The sequence below is a fragment of the Lycium barbarum genome, chromosome 5 (assembly GCF_019175385.1).
Source record: "Lycium barbarum isolate Lr01 chromosome 5, ASM1917538v2, whole genome shotgun sequence".
Taxonomy (NCBI): Eukaryota; Viridiplantae; Streptophyta; class Magnoliopsida; order Solanales; family Solanaceae; genus Lycium; species Lycium barbarum.
This window is the reverse complement of record NC_083341.1, coordinates 129,119,437-129,129,187: the sequence shown is the minus strand read 5'-3', so window position 1 is coordinate 129,129,187 and position 9,751 is coordinate 129,119,437.

Genomic DNA, 9,751 nt, shown 5'->3' with positions numbered 1-9,751 from the left:
GCCCATAACACACGTTACGGTCCGTCCTTTGTAGCGTAACGCAGTGTTTTCTGAACTGAAAACATATTTATCATTCCAACACTCTCCTTCTTGGGTTTCTCACCTCCTGAGTCATGATTATGATTTAGTACGGATTTTTACGAGGTGTTACAATAACACAGTAAATAAGGCGACACACTCAATCACAACAACAAGACAGCAAGCCCACAAACAACAAAACCAACCTAATAGAACTCCAACCCAACTCTATACCCAAAGGACTCGCATGCTTTTCCCGTCAATATCTAGCTCCTGCATATGCTTCACTAATTAGAGTCTAATCAAAAGGAAAACCATAACCTACTCGATGTCGAGCAAGTGCCACGAACAATCCAACACGAGCCTTGCCCTTCCGGAGAGGTTCCAAACGTTCGAAGTCTATTCAACAATGCATTCTATCTAAAAGTAAAAAGACTAACGATTCACATATTGCTACAATACTATTCGAATCGGAAGTAACCATTTTAAAGAGAAAAATCGAGCCCACAAGGGCAAAATAGGAATTTTGAGTAAAATCGGCAAATCAACACTTAGGGAATCCAATACTATCCCTCAATTACTAATTAAGCTCAAAGAATCACTAATTGCACTCTTTAGTCAAAAATCCTCTTTAGGAAGAAACCCTAACTTCCATAACCATAAACCATGAAATTAGAATGATTCAACTTAGTAACTATTTAATCCAAGAATTCATGAGTAGGTTAGACAAGATTTACCAACAAGAACCCAATTTTATATCATAAGATATCAAGATGATAAACTTAGAGTTTAAAACTTCCTTTCCAACTAACCCCTTTAATTCATCATAGATTCTAACTTAGACAATATATAAACATAAATTAGGGTCAAAGGAGCTTACTCAAAGATGATTGAACTCTAAGTGCTTTTCAGGTTGCCTCTAGAATTCTTTAAGTTTCAATTTGGTGAATGGGAGGAGAATGGTTCGAATTGGGAAATATAAGGGAATTCTGTTCAGCGGTCCCCGCTTACGCGGTGCAGGACCCATTTACGCGATCCCGTCTCGCTGAATAACCATCAAATTAGGCAGATCTCATTTAAAGACTCAACTCCCATGTCTTTGGGCCAAGTCCTGCGTGGGCGTACCCGCAGAGAAGGAGACACTCCCGCAGAAGCGGGACACCAGAAAACCAGAAAATTTGGTGAATTTTCACCAAGTCTCACCCAAAATCCTGACATCCACTCGAGACCTCCTAAATGAAAATTGAACATGAAGACACATGTAAAAATGTGTTACGAACTTAACCGTGGTCTCGGAATTCCCACCACATGTCATTTTGACTCGGTCAACCCCCAAGCGGCCAAAACCAAGTTTCTATCCAAGGGTACAAAACACTCCCAAATGTCTTGCAAAATGAACAAACATCCCACTAAGTCATAATCGACCCTCTGGGCCTTATGGAATCGACAGAATTCCCAAAAAGATCCATTTACCTAAAAGTCAACTATTGGTCAAACACTTTTCACTTTAAGGTTCTAACTTCCTCACATCCTATCAAAACTCGCCCGATGACCTAGGAAACCGTGTCTCCCATCTCTGCGGGTAAAAAACACTCTAACATGGCTAGGGGAAGGGTCAAAATGCATGTAATGACCAAACGGATCGTTACATCAGATACCAATTAAATAACCGTTCGTCCTCAAACGTATGAGGAAGAAACGAAGGGAAGATACCTGAGTTAGTGAAAATCTGAGGGTATCTCTCACGCATGTCTGCCTCGATCTTCCAAGTATCCTCCTACTGGACGGCGCTTCTATTGCACCTTGATTGGAGAAATTTCCTTACAACTCAACTTTCTCACTTGCCTATCCAAAATCACTATCGGCTCTTCCTCGAAGGACATATTCTGACCGAACAATACCGAATCCCATTGAATGATATAAGAACCATATGAATGGTACTTCTTTAACATGGAAACATGGAATACCGGATGAACACCTGAAAATCCTAGTGGCAAAACTAACTTTGCCATCTCTCCAACACGACGGAGAATCTCGAAGGGACCAATAAACCTCGAGCTCAACTTGCCCTTCTTCTCAAATCGCATCACACCCTTCATGGGTGAAACATTCAACAGAACCTGCTCGCTAACCATAAACTCTAGATCATGAACCTTCCGATCCGCATACTTATTTCGCCTACTCTGCGCTGCTAGAAGCTTTTCCTGAATCAACTTCACTTTGTCCAAGGACTCTCTTAACAAATTCGTACCGCAAGGTCTTACCTCAAAAACATCGAACCACCCAATCGGAAAACGACATCTCCTACCATACAAAGCCTCGAACGGTGCCATGTCGATACTCGAGTAATAACTGTTGTTGTACACGAACTCGGCTAATGGTAAGAACAGGTCCAATGACCACCAAAGTCTATCACACAAGCTCTCAGTATATCCTTGAGCACCTGAATAGTCCTCTCAGACTGGCCATCTGTCTTTGGATGAAATGCGGTGCTAAGATCCAACTGAGTACATAAATCCTTTTGTAAAGTCTTCCAGAAATGGGAAGTGAACTGAGTGCCTCTAGCTGAGATGATGGAAATGGGCACTCCATGCAATCAGACGATCTCTCTAATGTAAATCCGCGCCAACTTCTCTACATTGTCATCTGAATCGGAATGAATTGTGAAGACTTGGTCAATCTATCCACAATAACCCAAATCGAATGGAACTTGCCCAAGGTCTTCGGAAGACCAACCACGAAATCCATAGCAATCCTCTCCCATTTCCACTCGGGAATAGGCAACCTCTGAAGCACAATTCCTGGTCTCTGATGCTTATACTTAACTTGTTGGCAATTCAATCACTAAGAACCAAAATATGTGATTTCCCTCTTCATCCTACTCCACCAATAATGCTGCCTCAAATCACGATACATCTTTGTTATACCCGGATAATTAGAATATCTAAACTATGATCCTCCTCCAATATCAAACGAGTCAAACCAACCACGCGATGCGCCCCTTAATTCTCAAGACACCCTCACTATCAAGCATGACCTCCTTAGCTTCACCACTCAACACCTCATCCCGAATTTTACTCAAGATCGCATCATAGAACTGTTGTGCCTTAATCTGCTCCAAAAGAGACGACCTTGTCTCAACACAAGCCAGAACCTTGCCAGGTTCCGAAATATCCTATATCACAAAGCTATTAGCCAAAGTCTGAACCTCCAAAGTCTCAAAATGCGTTTAGTTGAAGGATTATACACACAAATACAATTATACGCTAAATTAAAGTGGAATACCGAAATATCTATTAAGTATTTACATAAAGAGCAAATGATTTCTAATTTTTAGACCCAAATGGTAAAACAAAATGATGGTGAGTGGTTGTTGCAATTTCCTAAAATTAAGGTTTAATATCACTTAGTGTGTTATATGTTGTATCTGTTCCGTATGTCTGCAAATAAAAATTTATTATTCTCTCCATTTTATAATAAGTGGTGTTTTTAGCTTATGCACATCTCTTAAGAAATTGCTCACTCCTAGAAAATTAGGAGTGCTCTTACTAACTTACCCCTAAATGCCTAGGAAAAAAAATTACGTAATGATTCTTAATTATGTAAAGAAGGGTAATTTTTGAATAATAAGATCAATTTTTTTTAAAATCTTAAAGCACCACTTATTTTGAAGTAAAATGAAAAGCGTAAAACACTATTTATTTAAAAACGGAGAAAGTACTAAGGCCCTTTGTCCATAGATACCAAAAAAATTCACTTTTTTTTTTTTTTTTGGAATTTTGGAGTTGGAGTTGGAGTTGGAGTTGTGTTTGGCCATAGTTTTTGAAATTGTAGTTTTTGGTGAAATGTAGTTGTAAAAAAGTGAAAAAAGTGATTTTTTTTTTTTTAAACAAGTTTTTTGAGTTTTTGGTATTCCGGAAGTTGTATTCGGAATTTTCATGGCCAAACGCTGATTCTGAAAAAAAGTGAAAAAAATTTCTGAATAATTTTTATGGCCAAACGGGGGCTAAAAGTGTGTATTTTGGAGATTCGCTCCTAAGCCGCATGTGAAAACGACAAAAATGCCATTTTGTCAATCCGCCACACGTGCCAAGTCCTTGGATTTTTCGCAAAAAAGATATTGACATTCCTTTTGCAAAAAAGGGTGTTGGCGCACGTGGGTTAAAAAAAACCAACTAATCTTTCCCTTTGTTTAGGTTAAAAATATTTGAAGAACAATATATGAATTTTACATAAAATACTCTTAAGTAATTAAAATGATCTAATAAATAGGACCTATTCACATTGTTTTTCATTAAACATATTCCATGATTTATTGATAACAAAATTCTTTATAATTTTATATTTTAGTTTATAGGCTAATAACAATCACATATTTTATTATTTCATTCGTTTCAAATTTTTTGTCTTATATTTTCTTCAGTCCGTTTAGAAGAATGATTCTTTCCTTTTTTTGCAACACTTTAGTTCTAATTTTTCACATGATATGTTTAAGATCATAAGGTTAAAAACTATTTTGGTATATTCTTTTAATCTTTGCAACGAGTCCTCGCAACCCATTTCACTTGTCTCACATATAATAATAATTAAAAAGGCCTTAAACTTGGTCTAGCTACACTACCCAAAAAATTAGTTTTAGCGACGGACGAATCGTAGCTAACCCTTCAGTGACGAAACTTTGACGTCCGTTGCTACCTTTAGTGACGGATTAGCGACAATACAATTCCGCCGCTACCTTTAGCGGCGAACATCTCCTTAGCTAACATATATAAAGTCCATCTCTCTTTTGCTTGTTGATTTCGTCGCCGGGAAATGTTAGCTAAAGAAATTTCCGTAGCTATTCCGTCGCAATTTGTATAATGTTATTTCTAATTTTATAGTATTTATTAAATATTTAGTTACGCAAATAACCATCGCTATTTGTTGCTTATATATTGTTCAAATTCCCTATAAGAACATACTAAATGAAAAGTATTACTTCCTCTGTCCCAAAAAGATTGTCCTCCATTTCTTTTTAGTCTGTCTCAAAAAGATTGTCCCCTTTCTATATTTAAAAACAATTTAACTTTATGAGATGATTTACAGCCACACAAATATTTAAGGCTTGTTTTGGACCACACATTTCAAAAGTCTTTCTTTATTTCTTAAACTTTGTGCCAAGTCAAAAGAGGACAATCTTTTAGAGACGGAGGGAGTAATATTTAATAGCATTACAAGAACCCAATTTAATATAAATTAACAAGCAGATCCAATACATAATTCCTAAAGCATCACCAATGTTCATAATTTTTCAACTAATAGAATAGAATCCAAAAAAACAAAGCTAACTAATGTGGCGTTGGAGAGTGATGTTTATCAAGATCAGAAGTAGCACCCAAGGCCATAATTGTCACGACCCGACTAGGGGCCGTGACGAGTACCCGATACTTGTACCGAGCACCCCTTATCTATCGTATTACCTGTACCTCTTAGCAAGCCGTGTAAACCGAGCCATTTTTTTTCCTTGAACATAAACTAATAAACTCCGTTATTACCTTGTACAACAATATTAACATGCCAAAACACTATACATATATTTGTACCTGACTGACTGTACGTATTTGTCTACGAGCCTCTAGACATAGTACACTTATACCTAGAAAGGGCCGGGGTGTTACCAAGCCCGAATGTATATGCATAAAATAGTACCGCTGGAGTGAGGCTCCGGAACAACTGGAGCGCTGTCAAGTGCGGCTGGTAGAGCTTCTAAGGATCACGTCCACCTGTCTGCTGACCTGCGCGGCATGAAACGCAGCGTCCACAAGAAGGGACGTCAGTACGAATAGTGTACCGAGTATGTAAGGCATGGAAGACAATGCAAGCAATAACATAGAGTGCGATTAATAATATCATGGAGTCACAGGACATATAACGAGGCAAGAAAGTAACCTGTACATAGGAAGGCCCCTTTTTGGGCGGCTATCATGCATGGCTTGTCTTTCCCTTTTAAAAACGTTTCCCCTCCATGAACGTAGAAAATAGAACTTATATTATGTCGTATCTTGTCGTATCGTGTCCTATCGTGCCCTATCGTATCCTATCGTGGCATATCAGGTCGTATCCTATCGTGGCATATCAGGTCGTATCCTATCGTGTCTTATCATGGCATATTATATCGTGTAATGTCATGTCTTACTACAGCATGTCGTATCGTGTTATATCATGTCAATGTCATAGTATAGTGTGTCATAGTGTATCATGCCATAGCGTAACTTGTCATATCATAGCATAGCTTATCATATCATAGCATAGCTTGTCGTAGCGTATCATATCATGGCATAGCGTATCATAGCGTATCATATCATAGCTTAGCTTTCCGTTGAAAATCTTTTCTTGTTCATATATATATAAAAATAGAACATGTCATATTGCCGAGGCGTCGGCAGCCGATCCATTTAGCCATAAATACACATCCCGCGTCCGGGCATCCCGCGTCCGGGACGATATCATGTCATGTAATGCCAACTGATCAGGTGGATATGCGTGTATAACGCTCTGCCCTTATTCCCATCTTCCCCGTATACATATGCATACATCATGTACATATATCAGCGTCTATAGCGCTCTGAATCTTTTATCATATACATATACTGGTATCATGTACGTATATCAGCGACTATAGCGCTCTGGATCTTTTATCATATACATATACGTGTATCATATACATATATCAGCGTCTATAGCGCTCTGGATCTTTCATCGTATACATATACGTATATCATGTACATATTTTATAAACATATATATATCTTATATACATATACATGTCTTATATACTTTTACATATCTTATATACATATACATATTTTATATACATATACATATTTCCATTAGAATGGTACAGTACTTATCGTTTGATAATCGGAACGAGGATCAAAAGTTTCCTTTGGATTCTACTCCCAAAATAAGTCAAACGGAGCAATAGGGAAAATCCGGGAACAATGGGCCCACCTCGGGTCAAATGAGGCGGCGTACCAAATTTACGTACATTATATTTCATGACGTCACTTGTGAGAGTTTTAAGGTAGTCGGGTCATATTTATGCCAGTTCTAGATGTTTAGGAAGTTTCTCCAATATTTTACACAATTTCTAATTCAATTCTACTGAATGAAAAAGGGGAAACTTTAAGTGCGGATTCCGGGAAATAGAGTTGTCCCCGAGGCTCGTACCCAACTTATTACGTTTAAGACATGCCATAGAAGGAAGGGTGAAGCCTTACATACCTTTTCTGTTTCATACACGTCTCCAAAATCAAGTTTCAAGTTCGCCAAAATCTACAATTTGGTCACAATTACCAAATGTTAATTGTAAGGCTTTAAGATTTCAATCTTAACCAATACTTGTCTACAAAAATTTGGGCAGCATCTCCCCTATAAATACACCATCCCCAAAATTCAACTTAGCCAATTTTTTATCAACAACAATCCGGGAATTCAACCCGGCCAAACTATCAACACAATGACAACAACCATGACTACAAAACACAATATAACACAACTAGTCTTCTTTCCAACATAATGCAATAACTTTCATTTCAACTTCACATTTCCAAACCAATCTCAATGTTTTTACATTCATTACTAATCAAGATCATTACAATATAATTCGGAAGCATTTCATATCGTTTCTACCAAATATTCACAAGATATACAAAATATACAAACTTTCCACCAAAACCATAATCCATCCAAAACTTCTAATCTTCAATCTACATATTCATAACATATTTCCATCTTCCAATTTCATCAACCATAATCATAATTTGCACCTTAATAATTTCATTTTCATAATTACATAAATCTACCATAAAATCACAAAACTTCTCATAACCACTTAACAACCAATCTTTCATGCCAATATGGACTATTATCCTTCCAAATTCACCAACTAACATAATAATTCACATTTAAAACTCCACTTCTATAATTACATAAAAACTTCATTAAAATCACATAATTTCCTATAACTATTTCCAATAATTTTCCATGCCAACTTGAACCATTTTCTTCAATTTCCAATATAAATTTCACCATAACCACAACTAGAATACAACATAAAATTCAACTCATACTATTTATACAACAATATACATATATGTCCACTTACATATATGCACACCCACTTTGTAAACTTCCATATTTCCATAAATTCTACTCATTTCTACATACTACAACATAAACCAACCTTCATAACATAATAAAAAGGGATTAATTCTTACCTTTTTTCTACAATCTTTTTCACTTGACCAAGTTGTCAACTTGAAGAAACAAGTGCTCTTTCTTCCAAAATAATTACACCAAGTTGTAAAGGACCCTTGAATTAGTAGAAATACCACAAGAAAATAAATTTTGGAGAAAGATTTCAAAGGGCAAAAATTTGCAAGCTATGGCCGTATGGCCTTTAAGCTTTTGTTCTTCTTTTTGTTGTTTTTCTCTTTCTCAAATTTTCTTGAAGTTTCTAAGACTAATGATCCCTTCTAGTCTTATTTATCACATGAAAAATTAATTAAGTGACATGGGTTGGGCCAGGTATGGCCGGCCACCCTCACTTTTGGGCCTAAATTCGTTTTTTTATTTTTTTGGGCCAACTCGGTTGATCCCGAGTTGGGCCTAGCCCACTGACCTTTCGACCTTAAAACGTCCATATCTCTTTGTACCGACGTCACCTGAGAACCCACGACCTATGGTTGGAAAGCTAATTCAATTATCTACAACTTCTATTTCTTGGTATTTTTCCAAATTCCAAACTTATAATACCGTTTTTGCCCCTAAAAGTCAGATCACCCGAAAACGTTTTCTTAAAAATATTCGTTTGGAGGACTTCCACTTTGATTTGGCCCAAGGGTCCTTCTTGAGTTGTGTTTAACTTCACATATGTGATTCATATGACTTTTCAGATGTCCAAAAAAAATCTCGATGTGTGGGCCCCACCTCAGCTTACAAATAATCCGACGTAAAAAAAATACGGGATATAACAATAATAGTGTTTCCCGTGAGACCCAAGGCCATAAACTCTTATCCTCATCTCCTCCTCCCACGGCCTCGTGACACATCCGGGTTGCAACATCCATCTCATCCTACTATAATTGCTCTTGTGATCATTGTTGCTTAACACTTGTTGAGCAGATGAAAACTTTTTATTTATCCAACAAAAAGGATATAAATATGTCATCTATAAGGTCAATAAGATCACAAAATGTTTTACTTTCGTGCGCAATTCGAGATAGGTTGCCATGAACGAAGAGATTTTTCAACACCGCCGTGTGTATAAACATGCAAATGTATCACAGTTCGCCCAACCAAACAAAATTCACTTTGTATAAGCAATTAATTTAATATCATAATCCAGAAAAATAGAAGGTAAAGAACATATTCAAAATGAACCTACTTATCATGAAAACTTCACAAGTTGAACACTCTATTCAATATGTATCTATTCGAAAAGAACACCCACTTGGAACTGCAAGTATGAGATGTGTTTACCAGTTGAATAAGGTAAAGCAGTCTGGATAACGATTCTTTTTTTGGTGTATTTCAATAGCTGTTACATGCTCCACTTCTGCTTTTCTCAGATTATTTCTTGAATATTGTATTATATTATCATTATGTGATGTAAGGACTTATAGACCTTGATAGCTGATCTCTAGTTCATTCATTATGCTCTTTCCTCTCAGAACTTCATTAAACGTAGAGG